The sequence below is a fragment of the Crocodylus porosus genome, unplaced genomic scaffold (genome assembly GCF_001723895.1).
Source record: "Crocodylus porosus isolate Cpor-Errol unplaced genomic scaffold, CroPor_comp1, whole genome shotgun sequence".
NCBI classification, from domain to species: Eukaryota; Metazoa; Chordata; order Crocodylia; family Crocodylidae; genus Crocodylus; species Crocodylus porosus.
Genome location: NW_017728906.1, coordinates 185,993,990 through 186,010,968, shown reverse-complemented (window position 1 = coordinate 186,010,968; position 16,979 = coordinate 185,993,990).

Genomic DNA, 16,979 nt, shown 5'->3' with positions numbered 1-16,979 from the left:
ATACAGCTGTTAGGAATTATTTATTCAACTACTGGACTGAGAAAACTGCATCTGAAGCCACTAAAACACACTAAACATAGAACGCTATTGTTCATGTTTTCTTGTCTACCATAAAATATCTTAAGTAAAGTAGAAAATGCACAGCAAAGTGAAAAAATATGATGAAGCTTCTCCCATAAAATGCCATATTTCCCTAGCATTTTAATATGTCTGAAGCATAGTGGTCTAACTGACATATAGTACTACTTTGATGAAAGATGAAAACTATATGGACAAAGGTCTCAAAAGAAATCTGACTAGTTTATATAAGAAGGTGAAACAGAGGCGTATTTACTGTGCAAAAGGAACAAAAGAACTGACGATTCAATTTAAAATAAAGTCTGTGGTTGTGCCAATTTATGCCTCTATAACTCAATTACCTTCAATTGGACAAACATAGCTTAATTTCTCTATAGAACTATTTTTGCTATAACCAAAAATTGTCAGCATGTTGAACCTCAGGATTCTATATTGTCTTTCCCTGGAACTTCCATATCAAGGGCCCAAACATGGAATTGCTTTGCCCTAGTCTGAGTAAAACACCACAAAAAGTCAAGGGGAATTTGATTAGAAATCACCAAATTCACTCACATTATGTGATCAACTTCTAGTAATGAAAACTCAAACTTGAGGCTTGAAAGCTACAGCAATGTAGTTTGATTTGTGCCTGCCTGGGGTAGCTGGAGAGCATGGGTAGCTCTAGGCTGCCTGCAGTTTTCCCCCTTAAAACAAATAGATGTCTGCCACAACACAGCAGCACAGATTTATTCTACCTTTTGTTATGGCCATAAATTTGGCCATTTGTGATACAACAAAGGTCACAGATGTCTGTTTGCTTTTGCTCTGTGCCACCACAAGTGTTTGCGGCAGCACAAAGGGGACATCTGTTTGCAGCCCATGTTGAGCAGTGAGGTGGTACCAACAGATGTTACTTGGTAAATATAGCATAGTTTTTATAGACCATATTACTGCACAGCCACAGGCTTTAATTTCAATTTGACTTAAATTCAGTAAATGCACTTAAACTAAGCTTTGATGAGTAGCCATGCATCTTCCATGGTGAGCTCTCTTCACCTAGCAATATTTAACTTTTCCATATAATTATGCTTATAGGCAAAAGACTTGATTTGGTGGATCTATTATTCTGTTACTGTTAAAAATACCTCCATCCACTTGTTAATGTGGAGATAAAACTGTAAATATAAAATGCATTTATTTCTAACATGGGAAAAAACCCTATTTTATTCATCTTCATTGTAAGTTATTTGTTTATGTCATGGTTTGAAATATATGCTCAGGAAGAGCATACTAAACTGCTTAAAGAGTTGTGCATCTTTAAGGAACTATCTTAAAATTGTAATATATTTATACCAGCATATCAAATACTGACACTTTAACAAAAAGACAAAAGAAAGCAACTGAGACCCTATAACTAAGGTTAACTGCATAGGTAGCTAGGGATTCAACATGGATAACTAGGGAAAACAGGCTGATGTTTCAGAGATACAAGATTCTTTCCAGAGATGCATCTTTTGAGAGAAAACATTGGGGCATTTCCAACCCCTGAATTTCTTCTTGATTTAATTTTAAAATGTAGCTAGTGTTTCCTATTTAGAATGCAACAAGGCTAGTCTAAAACATTCATTATGAGTAAATCTAAACTGTGCAAAGGGGTTGTTGCACCATCAAGTCCCACTTTAGCAAACAGAAATGCTGAAAAAAAGAGGTGGAGGACATGTCTTCATATGGACATAAGGAAGAATTTCTTTACTGTCCGAGCCCCCAAGGTCTGGAGCAGCCTGCCATTGGAGGTGGTTCAAGCACCTACATTGAACACCTTCAAGAGTAAATTGGATGCTTATCTTGCTGGGATCCTATGACCCCAGCTGACTTCCTGCCCTTTGGGCAGGGGGCTGGACTTGATGATCTCCCGAGGTCCCTTCCAGCCCTGATGATGTCTATGAAATCAAAGGGCATACATGAGACTAAAGTGACGCAGTAGCCTTGTGTTGGCCTTCTGCACAGGTTTGTGTTTCATCCTCAAAAAAGTGACTTTATTGAACAATCCTGATGCCGTTGACTTCAGGGAAGCCAGGATTTCACACCAAAAGTATGGAATGATTGGGACTAGCTAATTCTTAGGAGCAGAAATGCATCTCTCTCTTGCTCTCTATGTTATTTTAAAGACACATGTAGGTTCAAACAGATTGTCACTCCCCCCACCCGCTCCAAATTCTATTTCTAAAGAACTGCATGAGGCTTGGAATTTTACAACAGAAGCATTTCTATCTATATACAGAAGATGATTGTACATGTATCTGAATCGTGTATATAATGCAATCATTGTTCCTCTAAACCATCTTGCATTTTAACATTCTACCACCAATACAAAGGATCAGACTGAGAAAAAAAATTGGTCCTGTTCATGAAACTATTGCTACTTTAGCCGTATACACCAATTAGATTCTGCACATTAAGTCTGTTAAAGTAAGTCTATAACTTGCCTCAGACTCTAACAAAACCTGCATGGAAATGGCAAATTAAAAAGTCAAACTGCAGAATGCATAATTGATTCCTGTTCATCCACTTTGTTAATTAGTCCTCCAGTTGCATTTAGAGAAAAAAATAGTTAAAGATTAGTGTTATAATTTAAGGAGAAAACAACCATTTTTGTATGTCTTTTGTAAAAGCAATTCACTTTATGTAGCATACAGGGTAAGGCCTATTTTTAAATGTAATGTATAAAAAATATTACTATGAATGTAAAAATGAGAATGTTTTTCATGTTGGCTCAGTGGTGGCAACAAAGAATTTGTTCCTGCAGGACCTCCTGCTGGAATCTGCTGGGAAGTATTTGTCAGATGCATGCTTATGTCTGACTACAAAGGAACTGAGACTGTCAAAGACCCTGGCTACCAAGCTTGGCTTTTTGGTGCCAGCTGCAGAGACTCAGGTGTTCTGTCCTAGGGGTTCTGGTCAGTCTCTGTTGACAACTAAGATAGTGGCAGTCACAAAACTGCCATCAACTTCCAGCCCTAAATCATGATCAGACCAATAATAAGGGCCTGACATCAGAGTTTTTGTGAAGCCAAAACTTTCATTCACTTTAGGGGTTGCAGGATGAAGTCTTAAAAATGTTGTCTCCTATTTTATATCATCTTGTAGTTCAAACATAGGAAATCATTCTTCAGCCATGCAATGAAGAATTGTTCCCAGTAATGTGATATTCAAAAGTATGCATTGTCTCTAAAATGGATACAATCAAAAATATTTAATTTCTTCTGCATACCTAATGAGTTGACCTTATGGTTACAGGTGCATGATATAGTGTATATGCTTTGAGGGCTCATCTATTGCAGATTATCTTTGATTTACCACAGGGTAAGAGCATGCAGATAGACAGTTATGGAAGAGCAGCTACTACATGCTAACTCGCTGCCCCCTCTTACCTCACAGTAACTAGGTCGTGTGCACAGACACATTCTAAATTGCACACCCACTAAAACTGTGGGCAACAACAAGCTAGGTACAATTTATACCAACTGTACTTTTAAATGACAACAAAGCTTGTGCTTTTAAATCACAGACTAATAAAATGCCTATTTTCGCTCTTTAAAAAAATACTTCTTGCAAAAATGACCCAACTTTGGAGTCAAAATATCTTCAGAAAGATAGCACATGGAGATTCACCATCTTCCTTGGGTTCAGTGTACATGTAGCCATTTCATCGACACTTCATTGAAAAAGCAGTTGTGTGAAAGGCCTTGCAAAACTGCACAAAATGAGATGGCAACATTGCACTCACACTGGGAAATCCATCCAACTGCAGATGCCCACCCAAATGCATGGAAAAGTCACTTCCAAAAGGCCAAAATACCTTGGCCTTGGCAGACACACACAGGGCGCATCTACACATGCCTCTGACTGCACATTTGGTACTGCGCACTCATTAATACTTGCTTTAGTACTAAATGACTGCAGAGTACCCACCTGTACTGTGCAGTCCCAATGGCACATGGCTATTTTTAGATGCTATGTCAACATAACAAGCTACAGTGACATAGCTCATCGCTACGGCAACATAGCGTCTCATGTAGATGCACCCACGGCATAACACAAGAATACAGAAGAATACTCATGTATATAAAATCATGTTCAGACATGGGGAATAACTGCATTGCATTCTTTCCTTCTTCCACAACATAAAGGCAGCATGGCTGCCATGGAAGTTTTTACCAGGCCAGCTGATGAAAGCAATTCCCTAGAAAACAAGTACTCTCATTTCTACCACTTCCATATTCTTCTGTGTTCTTGGATATTTTTTATTGATTTAACAGCTTTAATGCTTAAATGGGAGGGTAAATATGGTTCCAAAAAAAGTAAAAATGCCTGGTCTGAAAAATCTGAAACCCACTAATTAACAAGACTGAAAATTTAAGCCAGTCTGTAGGTATTGTTTTGTTCTAAGGTCCAGGTGACAAGATTTCCCAGTGCTGATGTGTATGCTTTCAGCCCTGTGGCACTCCACTGAGCATGAAAAAGATCCTTCCTGTTTGTTCTTGGACCATAGGGACATGCCCTCTGTACAGAAGGGAAGATTTATTGCCCACATAAGAACTGGCCTCATTTCCAGTCTGAGCTGCTGGTGATGCAGTGGTGGCTACTCCCCTGCTCCTTCTGGCATGCCTTGGCATTGTAGCTGGGAGCTCTTATTGGAGTAGATGCAGAGTGCCTCCTGCTTCCCACTCCCCAGAAGAGTGCTACCTCTTATGTCTAACTAACATAGTCTAGTTCTTATCTATCAGCATATAATACAACCAATGATATCTTCTGAAGGGAAGGCCTCTGTCATCTGTACCATAGACAGGGCAGTGCCAGCAGTGTACTGGCACCAGGTGCAGAGGGCACCAGATCAAATGGAAGTCATGTTACATGGTAGCACATAGGGGGTGCTCTGACCATGACCTGCATGGGGTGCCAAAATGCCTGGCTACAGCTCTGCCTGTAGCTGACAAATAGTGGGACTGTGGGTGCTTTTCACTAATAACTCCACTTTAAGAAAATGCCAGAACATGTCAAAGAAAAAAACTCTTGATAAATGATGCAATTAAAGAGTGCGATCAGGGTTTATTTTTTTTTTGTCTTAATAGAAGCCACATTGACAGCTGAGACATCTCCTGAAGGTCTTCTGACATTTCAGAGGTGTTAATGTAGATAATATCCTAGTTTGAAATACTGACAGCTTTAAAATACCAAAACAAAAGCCGCCCTCCATGGCAATTGGTACAGTATGAAAATGGGCAATTTTCTGTTCTTTATTATGATTACCTAAGCTAGGCTTATTTGTACTGTAAGATCTTTGGGATAGAAAGCATCTTCCTGTTCTGTGTTTGCATTGCACCTGACACCACCAGGGTCCAGGCATTATAATACCACCAGCTAGTAAAAGATGATAATAATTTTCAAAATGGAAATTAGATGCCTAAAGTGGAAACAGAGGTTCTTAATGGGTTAGTTTTCCATTCAACAGGTCTCCTTCACTTTAGTGGGATATGAGGACTACTTTTTTGGCCATTTGTTTTGGAGCATAATTGAGTCACCCATTTTGGACATTGTTAATTAACTTCTTAAGACCAGCAGTGTGGTTTTCAAAAGCTCCTTAGTCATTTAGGGCATTTTTACACATGCTGTGGGATGTGGTGCCAGGCAATTTAATTACCAAGCTGCGCTAATTAAAAGTGCCTTGGCATCACATGTATCAGCATTACTGCATGTCCCTGCACTGAAAAAATGGTGTCACAGTACTTTGACCTAAAGCTCATCAAATGTATTTTATTTCAGAGTGCACCGCCAACATTTTTTCAGAGTCGAGCTGCATGGCAATACTGATGGATGTGACGTGGAAGGCTGCCAGAACATGCTAATTTCTAGTGCATCAGAGCAGGCTCCATATACATGTATAGGAGCCCCTAGAAGCCTACAGTTCACTGGTTTTCAAGATGAGATGGTGGGGCAGATGGAGCATCCCATGGGAGTGCTCAGTGGCGGACCTGGAAGTGGACCAGAAGCACTTCAGCTCCACTTCTGGGTCCACCACGGAGTGCACTGGGGACCCTCCCCCATCCCTGGCTTGGCAATTGGTGCCTCCTGGATCTGGGGGGACATCCAGGGTCCCCCCATAACCAATCACCAAGCCATGGGAGTGGGGCACTAGGGGGATCCCCTATGCTAGGGGGGGTCTCCCACCCAGAAGTGGACCAGCAGGGTTTACAAGCCACGCTTGGTACCTCGACGTATGTAGAAAAAACATTTAAAGCTGTGTCTATGGCTGAATCACTGACTCTCTGAATCGGCATCGAATCTTCAAATTTGGATTCAGCTGAATTGAATTGGGACAGTGATCTGAATCAGCAAATCGAATCACTGTCCTATGAATCAGGCCAAATCCAAATCCAGATCAAATACAGCCCACTTCACACACCCCTACTGCTCAGATGAAGATATTGTGCCTCCCTGGGGAACAGGGACACAGGAGCTTGAATTCCTGAGTGCAGGGGCTGAAATTCTGCCTAGTCTTTAACCCCATCTGAGATTAGATTATTATAGCTTCCCTTATCTGTCCACATGAATCAAGATCACACTGAATCTTAGTTAAAAAACCCTTCAAATTGTGTGGTGGAAGTGAGTGAGTCTGTGCCCTGTTTAACTTAAAGACCTCCTGCTAGAGGTTACAGTGAGAGCCACTGTTGCACATTTTTTCTGGTATTGCCCTTGTTTAAGCTTTAAAGAATCAGAAATGTTTATAAATATATTATTTCAGAAAACACACAATAGGTTTCCCAAAATGTAATACATTCTACAACCCTCATCTGCCTTAGCATAAACACTCTGTGCCCTATATCTATGTGCTGCAAACCCTAATGTTTTTAAAAAGCTAGACCCAGATCCTATCTGTTACCAGGCATTTATGCCATGCTTTATCACTTTATCATCTAAAAGCAATACAAGCATTTCCTTCTTAGGGATAAGATCAGGCCTTAGACAGAAAGGGTGAATTATCCTTAATTATTTCCCAGTGATTTACAGAGTAGCAGGCCATGGGAGATTAATTTCAAGGAACATTACATCATTACATATAGAAAGTGCGTATGAGATTTTTCCCCCCGTCAATCTCAAGTAGTCCTGATTCTAATAACATGTCACTTTGCAGCACCATGAAAGCCAGTTGGCAGAAAATATTTTGTAATTTTGTAAAATTGGCAGCTATGAACCATTGAAAATCGGCTGAGACTAGTGACCTGGATACTGAGGTGCCATAGTTCCCAGCCACTACCATTCAATGTGACATATTAAAGGTTAATCCAATGGCATGCTAGTAGTTCTCTCCACTATATATCATAAACTACTGTGGCATTGGAGCCATCTGCATTAAAACATATTGTGCCTACATTTTAGATGTGTTTGTGTACAGAATATTTTTTAAACAAACCAAATGATATATTGATGCATGCAAGATGTATTATGTCTAAGCAATCACACTGCCACAAGTGCCATATCATTGGGGAAAACAGGACACCGTGTCTGAAGTTTGGTCAGCAAGTTTGTTCATTAAATGCTGTATCTCATTCCCCAGCTACTTTTTGAATAACACTTCTACTTGTAAAATAACCTGTTTCATCAAACCCTGTACAAGTAGAGGTGCATGGATTTAATTAAAGACTATCAATTAAACATGGTATGATTTGTAAGAAGTCAGCATGCCACTGACACAATTTCTGTGTTAATTAAAACAAAAAAGGGAACCAGGACTTCGTAACAATGATGCTTTCAGTCAGTGTTTTTTTCCAACTTGTCAATAGTTTGTGAAATGTTTGCCTGTTTCTATCTTGTGTGTTCAATCTCTCTGAAGCAGGAAAACTGTTTATTTTAACAATGCTCTCCTTATTAAACACAATTTAAAACTGCGTCACAAGTGTGGATTGGTGAGCTCTTCATATTTGGTTACTTAAACTGATGTTTAGTTTCAAGACCACAAAAGAATTTGAACACAAAACAAGACTCAGAAAAAAGTTATCTGTGGCTTTTAGATGATTCACAGATTTTAAATCCAAAAGGAACCATTGGATTAACTGAGTCTAATCCCTGGCCCTCTATGACAGGCCAGAGATTTCATTCAGTTATATTAAGAGGTTTTTGAACATTAAGTTCCTGATTCAGCAAAGAACTTGAGCAGATGGCTAACATTCAGCAGGAAAGTTAAAGTTAAATATGTTTTCAAATCAGTGGCCATGTCTACATGTGCATTTACTGTGCAGTAAACAGTTTTTAGACTGGCGCCTACACATGTAGGCGTTCCACCGCAGTAAAGTTACTCCCAAGTTCTTGGGTAAATTCCAGGTGTAGGTGATGGATCTTAAACATTTGATAATCCTGGAAAAAACCCCACAGGGCATCAGACATGAAATTCCTTCCCCTCTACAGGAAGTCGTATTTGGAAGATGTGAATGCAGTACTCTTTTGTGTTCTGCCTACAAAATAAGCTCTACCTAGACAGGTCAACAAAATGACATATCTCTCTCAGTAATGTATGAAGATGTTCAAAATCTGATTTTGATGTGCTCTTTGAGCCCTCTGGGGCTTCTGGAGCTGGGCTGTCCCTCAGAACTCGTATATTCTGGGTCCCTCATGACTGACTCTTTAACTGGGCTTGAGGATAAATGATGGTCTCCCCAAAACACCATCCAACTAGGGTCACTTCCAAAATGAATGCTTGCTCACAGAAATACAGATTTCTTCCCTCTTCTTAACAACACTAGGAATTAAAATGGTTAACCATGTTGACAACTAAATCATAATTACTTAGTGGCTAACAACTTCTTAAAATGAAAGCTGAGATTTTGGAAAACAAGATAATATCAGTTCTGCATGCTGGTTCAGCAGGAGGTGATGGACCAGCTGTTGCCAAACCTTGCATGTTTAAAGGAAACATGAGCAGGCAGGCAAAACTCACATTAAATTCTACTCATTCAGGAACACAATCCCTGTGCACTAATCTCACTAAAGAAGGAGGTTTCAAATTTACAAATTATGGAAGCAATGGACAAAGTTAAATGAATAGCAACTGGTGCCCAGTTTGGAAAAAAGCTCTCATTTTTATAATGCCTTAACCAAAACCCTGGATATGAACACCTCTCAGGTATTACATCTGTGGCCACATGAGCTCAGCTCTACCTGCCTCTATGGATTTCAATACTAGAGCACAAAATGAGGAAAGGGAAAATCTACAAAGGAAAATAAGTTTTCTGTGAAATCAAAACAAGAAGCAGATCTGCATTGGAATCAGCTCTTCCCTATCCCAGTGGTTAACTCAGCACACAGGGGAGATAGACAACCTTTTTGTTCAGCTTTGATACACCAGAGGACAGTGCATTTTGCATCAGTCAGAGGGTGCTAGTTACAGAAGCTACTGCAGCATATTTTTGATACCGTGTAGAGGAGGAACAAGGCACTTACCTGTTCCTCTGTGATATAGCCTTCTCTTGAACAATGCTGGTGCCTCCATGGCACTTGAATGCTATGAAGTGTGATCATTCTAGACACAATCTTCATTGTAATAATCCCCCATACAGAGTCCATGGCCTCAATAATTTGCTGACACTCAGGAACTTGTATTCTGTCCTCAGAAACTTCTGCCTTTTATTTTTCTTTCTTTGCCCTGTGAAAATTAAAAATATGGTATATCCGGCAAAGGTCAAAACTAGATGACAGGTTACACTGGGGTGAGGACACATTTGCTATAAGTTTTGCTTGAGTATGTTCAAATTAACCAATACTGTTTTGTTTTTAAGGCAATAAGATTCTAGTCCTGCAAATTCTCTCTCAGTTTATAGGGTTTACCAAGCTTCCTCTGTGCAGTATCTCAGTTCTCCAGATCTAACATTTATTGTTGTAAGCAACCCTTCTCACAAAGTTCCCAGGAATTTTCTGTCCTAACAGAGAACCGAATGAAGGTCTCTCAAAGCCTAGCTTGTGCCCTAACCACTAAACTATCCTTCCACTCTAGCATGGCTGCTAAATTTTGTAAGAGGAACTTGGACTTTAAGAAAAATACCAAATTTTCCTGGGAAGCAATAAAATTGCAAGTGTCATTGGTTGAGAGAGCTTTTCTGACATTATTTCACTGATGTGTAGTTGAATTTGGCTGCTTTAAAGGATAATGACACTCTAATGAATCAACTGAGTTTTTTTGGCTACCTGAAGGATTCAGAGCAGAGAAAATTGGCTCAGATTTCTTACAAGATTGGCTAGAAGCATGTGGCTTTTTTATTCATTCTTTTTGCTTATACTGAACCATTCATGAGCGGGTGAGCAAAATAAAGTAAAAGGGCAAGGAAACTTAGCAAGGTTTCAACTCAGTTTCCTAAGGATTGTTCCACTAGGTTTACCTTTTTCTTTCCTTGAGGGTAAAAGCTCTTTCCAATCTACATAAGCAGTAAGGACATCCCAAATCCTCAGGCATTTGTGGATGGCTGCCCGACTTGTAGAGGCCCCATGAGTCCATTCCACATAGCATTGTCTACACAATAGATATGTTTATGTAAATAGCAAATGAGGAAGAGCAAACAAGGACATACAAAAAAATAAAGTATTACTCAAAAGTGTATAGTTCTATATAGTTGTCACATTATGCTACAAAAGGCTCATAACACAAGCAAAACAGCACCAAAGTAGTATTTATTGAGTAGCAACCTCCCCCCCATAAGATATGAGGAGAGGTGACATCAGAAAATTGAGATGATTTGGTGTATAATGTGAGCTGTGATGGAAGAGCCAATCCTGCCAATCACAATCCTGCAGTTCAAGGACTGTCGAAAAGATACCTTGAATTCCCTGCTCCATTCTTTATGCCTCCATCTGATCTGTAGAGGCAAAAGTCAAGAGAACTTAAGAGTTCCCATCACCACTTGGCCTCTGAGAAACAAATAACCAAGGAACACAAGAGTCTTTCAACTAGAAAGGGGAAACCATTTTTCATTCACAGCAATAACAGCATTTTCAGCCACTCCAAGTATTCTTGCCTATAGAAGAAGGTATAACTTAAAGACAAAGCGTGATAAATTTTGATTTGGTGACATGCAATTTGGATTTTATGAGGTTTTGCTTATTAAAGATTCAGTGATATCTTCTGCAGCTCCTTGTTATCAAAAGAAAAGCTCACTCTTGGTGATGGATGAGAAAAAGGCCTGGTCTCATCCCACTGTAAAGAATTAACATGTTCTTTGGTCCTGAGATGCTGTCAGCTTGGTTTGTTGCTGTGTTTAAATAATTTATTGGTATTATCTGACCGCAGAAGAATGGTGGGCTGCCAGCCAAGAACCTGGAAGACTCATGTTCTGTTTCTTGCTGTGCCACCGATATGCCATGTGACTTTGAGCCAGTCACTCCATCTCCCTCTGTGGGACCCATGGAGAAAAACTGCTGGTCTTGGGCTCAACCAAATTTCTTGTCCTTTAATATCATCATGGCCAACATTATGATCAACAGGACATAAAGGACCATGCAAGTCATGTCATTTAAAGGACAAAACAAATTACAATTGAAATGCTTGAAAAGGAAATGCCTTTGCAACTTATGTGGTTATTTTGACCTGGGCAGCACTTTATGCCTACAACAGATGTCAAAAAGCAGAGAATCAGGCACCTGGATTTCACTTACAAAACAAATTGTTTTCTTTGTGACCTGAAAATTGTTATTTTAGCCTATGCAGACTGTATAAATATATAGGGTGAAGCAAGCCGCATGGTTCTTCCCAGACAATTGCAACTTCTTGTGTAAACTGATCATTACTAGCTCTTTGCACAGAAACCAATGCAACAGTTCTGATTGACCATCCTCTGATCACCTAATTGTTAAATGATCATATAATGAAATGAATGAATAGTATAAGCCTTAAAAAGACCTTCTTCAGATGCCTGGCACCTATTTTTATACCGTAAGCACTGAAGTCTAGAGTCACCGAAATTCTCCCTCATGGCCTATCACTTTTCTATTTACTGGATTGTCATGGGCTGCAAGATTTACCACCCTCCCCCCGCCAAGTTTGGAAGGCCTGTGATTTTCTCTTTGGAGATGCAAGTGCCCTTTGTGAAAATTTTCCACATTTGGCTCTGAAGTCCAGTAACAGTCCAATACTTTTATACTTCATTTAAATGTTAATGTGTTATATTTTAAACTTTGGAGCACCTAAACTGATACCTACTATTCAGGCTTTAATTTAAAAGTTATTATGTGGAAAGGAAGGCTTGCAAAGAAGCCTCTGAAATGGCATGTGATAAAAGAGAAAGAGAGAGAGAGAGAAAGATGTCTCAACATGTCTTATTGTGGGCACAGCCAAATTGTTAACTTCATAGCTTAGCTACATCACCTTAGCCATCATCCACTCTTAAGCTATCCATTCTTAAACGTTCATGAAGTGCTGGATAGACAGCACAAATTTTTCTGCATCTATATAATAGGTGTGTTATGTTCAGAAGTGATATCAGTGATCTGTACCTGAAACAGGTCAGTAGTGATCATATATTGCAGCCATGTAGCAACTGTTCTGCCGCCAGTATGTGTCTTTACTAACTGAAAGGCAAAGAAAACTAGTCTAGGATGATAAAACGCACTGTCCCTGCACGCTGCTCTGTAACAGAAAGGATCCTGTTGACTTGAATTGGAGTTGGGTAAGGTACTTGAATAGCTTATAGGCCAATACAGAAAAATCAGCTCTACCTAACACCTTGTGTTTATTGCTTTTGCTCAGCTGCACATCTCTTCTAAAGGTCATTGTACCATGTAGAAATTAAGCACCAGTTTCATTATATAACTTTAAATTTCTCTTTCCTTTATATAAACCTATGGTACTTATATCAAGGTGATGAAGATGATGTTATAATCTAAGTGAATTAGAAGGATTATTCTACCCTTAGGTAATAAACTATTAAAACAGTTCTTCATCACTTTTCTTGAATAACAGAACTGAGTTAGGTATGAATATCTTGGGTTTATGTTTCAAAATGTAGCAACGGTCCAAAAAAGCAGGAATGTGAAAGGAATAGATTTTAATGATCAGTACCACATATTAAAAATATACTAACTAGAACTCTAATTACTGGTGTACACAGACAAGCTCACTGCCAGTCATGAACAAAATAAATGCTAAACTAGTTCTAATAAATATGGAAATCTATTTCTTATTCTTGTTGGATAACAGTTTTTCTCCAGGGAAAAGCAGAGAAAGAGTAATATTCTGAACAAGAGACAATGATGAACGCAAAGTGGCAATAAGACTGGAAGACAAAAGGACTTCCATTTTTTCCCTAACGAAGTATCAAAATGTAGAAGCCACTCAGAAGATCTGGTCAGTAAGAAACAGACCAAGTGACTTCTATACTGAGTTCTACATCAGTGGTTCTCAATCTTTTTGGACTGGAGACATCCCTTACCGGACTCAAGGTGCCCCTCCATGACTTCTGTGAGTTGAGTGGCACCCAATTAAAAAAACCAAACGAACAAGTGTAAATATTATAACGCTTACCTCCTCACACAGGGACTGGTCAGTGAGGGTAGGGGATAATCCAGGCAAAGATAAGCCTGAACCTTATTTCCTTAAACCTCCCATAACTCCTCACACCTCACGAAACCCTTCCAAGGACCTGGAAGCACCCCAGGGTGCCTTGGCACCCTGGTTGAAAATCATTGGTCTACGTGAAGAGAGGCTATTACCATATATGAATACCTGACTTAGCTACACCAGAAGTATACTACTCTATGCCGCAGGTAGGCGCTCATTTTCCAGAATTAAAGAACACACCAAGAAGGCAGGATTTCAGCGTCACCTGCACCTGCTGCTGAACATGCCTGGCCTTTTGGGACCTTGTGTTCCCAGGTCAGCATGGATCAAACTGCATGGGGATGCATGCTGGATCACAAGAAACATGAAAACAGAAAACCTAGCTGCCACCTGTGCATTTCCATATCCACTTCTCTGAATAGAAGGACTCAAATGGGGCAGTCTGGATGATGCACACAATCTGCCACAACCAGTCCCAGACTGAAGTTTATTGCGTTCATGTTGAGTTGAAGTGTAAGAGAAAGTAATTAGTTCAATAAATCTCATTTCTCCAAGGAAGTAACAAAATGGAGAAGCTACTCAAAAGATCTGGTCACTAAGAAACAGATTGAGTGTCTTCTAGACTTAGCTCTGCATGGAGAAATGAAATTACCATTTAAAAAGAGGGAAAGGAAAGAAGTGACAACACCTTCAGCCCCTGCTGACACACACCTTGTGAGCTCTGCAAAGTGTGGCTGCAACCATTCCCCCTGCCCCAACTTGCTCACTGTGAGGCATGCTGGGCTAGGTGCTCATTTCCACCCCTTCATACTGGAGCCACAACACTTCACACAATTGTGAACCACTTTCTAATCAATGCCATTTTGAAACAGTTCAATTGTTACATGTGTCTGCAGCCTAGGAAAGCTGTCCTGCCACAGCCAACTGGACTGAGAAAGCAGGGTGGGGGGGAGGGGCTGTATTTCTAAGCAAATGAGAACTGCAGCCCCTTTCCCCCTTCCCACCACAGAATGAGCAAATGGAACCGAGGGTCTCGGAAGCAGGAACAGTGACTGGTTGCTAGGTCTGCAAACATGCATCGAACTTAGTGGCTCCAGTCAGAACATTTGTAATCCCTGGATCCAGTAAGATGGTGCTAGATTATGACAACTATTCTTAGAGTACAAATTCTCAGGGACATGTTCCCTTGTTTTGTTCTGTTCTTTGAATCCCCTATGAATGTCTCCTATGCAGGGATGGATTATGACAGCGTGGGACCCTAACCTAGGGACTCCCAACCTTTCCATGCCATGGCCTGGCAAACTGCTGACTGGAAGCGGCTGCAACTGCAGACTGGCAAACTGCAGACTACTGTGCAGAGCCCCACGGCTGGAATATCCAGCTGGTACACAAGTAAAGGTACTTCCACCCCCCAGGTGGGAGGGTGGGTCAAACCTCAACCCCGGGCCCTGCGGGAGGAGTCGTAGCTTCTCCACCCAGCTCTGCAGGGCCGTGGTTTCCCAGGCTGCGATCACTTCCAGTCTGGCAGAGAACGCTTAGAGGCCCCATATAATATGAGGCCCTAAGCTATAGCTTGCTTAGCTTTACCTAAACCTGGTACTACCCCTATGAATCATGTTCCATGATGTGGCAGGGCACCTTTGGTGTCTGGCACTTTAAGAGCTAGAACAAGCAGCAGAGCAGCCTGCAGGTGGCTGCACTGCCAATCGGGAATCACATGGCCGGCTGGAGGCCGCCTGATTGGGAAGAAGGCACAGCTGCTAGTGATAAGAGCAGCTTGCTGCAAGTAGCTGGAGGAGTGGAGCTTGCTACAAGCAGCTAGAGGGGAACACTGCACAGCTGAAACTGCTGCTCACATAATATGTTGGAGGTACAGGGTAGGAACTATGGGGATGGAGGAAGCTCCTGGTCCTGGGGAATGATGTAAAACTGCACCCTTGTAGGGTAGGGTGGTGTAGTGGGGCTGCCCGTGGTGGGGTGGTCCCCAGGAAATGCCACACTAGTTGCCTCCCTAGTGAAAGGCAATTAAGGGGTGCCTTATAGCCTCAGCCTCCACAACCTGGTGGATAACTCTGTAGCAGAGACAGGTTATGGGTCCAGGCACATCTACAGACACCTGAGTCCCAGGGGATGTAAGACCCTGTTACCTCAGTGAGGGGGCAGAATAGTGAGTAGTGGCCCCAGTGAGGGGGTTGAGTGTTGTTCCCAGTGAGGGGGCATAGAGTGGGTATCAGGCTGTACGTTTGCAGGGGTGGCCTGGAGGGCTGTGCATGAGAGCTCAGAGTAGGGCCTGTGTGACCTGAAGGGCTGTGTAGGGGTGTGTAGAGTAGAGTCTGTGTGACCCAAAGGACTGCACAGAGGCTGGCCTCAACAGTTCAGTGATGGAGGCCCTAGTGAAAGAGGATGATTGGAGGCTCTAGCAAGAGGGCAGGAGGCCCAGGCACATGAGGAAGACGGAGGCATATTTTTTAGTTTGGATGCCATCTGCAAGGCATGGACATGGTATGAGGGAAGGTTTGGAGCCATGTATAACACCTTTGGCAGTACAGCACAAAATGGGTAGCCTCCAGCATTACGACATCTTTTTTTATACATCAAGGGTAACAGGTGAGACAGGGCAGACTGTCTCAAACAGGTGGCCAGGCCAAAGTTGTGGTTGGCCTCATGACCTCCCCAGTGTCACACATGAGTACCATTCCTACATGCTACTGAAAACCAGTCAAACCATTCTAAGCATTATGTGTGTCCATGTGTGTCCACGCCTCGGCTACAATGTGGCAGGTTTGGTCCTATGACACAAAGTATTATGCACCTACCTGCAAAGCCTTTTGGCCTCTTAGCTACCTCTCCTTCTATCCTACCTGCCACAGCTTTGTTGTTATTTGTTATTAGATTGTGTGAGGCTGCCTCAGATGCTTTCCTCCACCTTGCTCATCATAAGGTGACCAACGTAGCCCAATCTGCAATCACTCTAGTGGATACCTGCCACTAGCCACCTGCTGGCCTCTCAGGTTCACTTCTTTCCTGTGCTTTTCTGAAGCCTGTCTGGACCTAACCACACTCTGGCCCTCACAGCCTGAATTTTAATCCCAATTTCTCAGTCAAGGCCTGCAATTACCTACCTACAATTAATCACCTGTAATCTACTTTGGCTGCATCTAAACAAGTACTAAATGTCTGTGCAGTATCTGGAGTTACTGCGCAGTACATTCGCTGAACAGCTTTTTCATGACGCTGACTGGTCAGTAGCTCTAGTAACTTGTTACTACTGCACAGTGATGTCACATCATGCTTCTTGCCACACAACACTACATAGTAGTAGTCA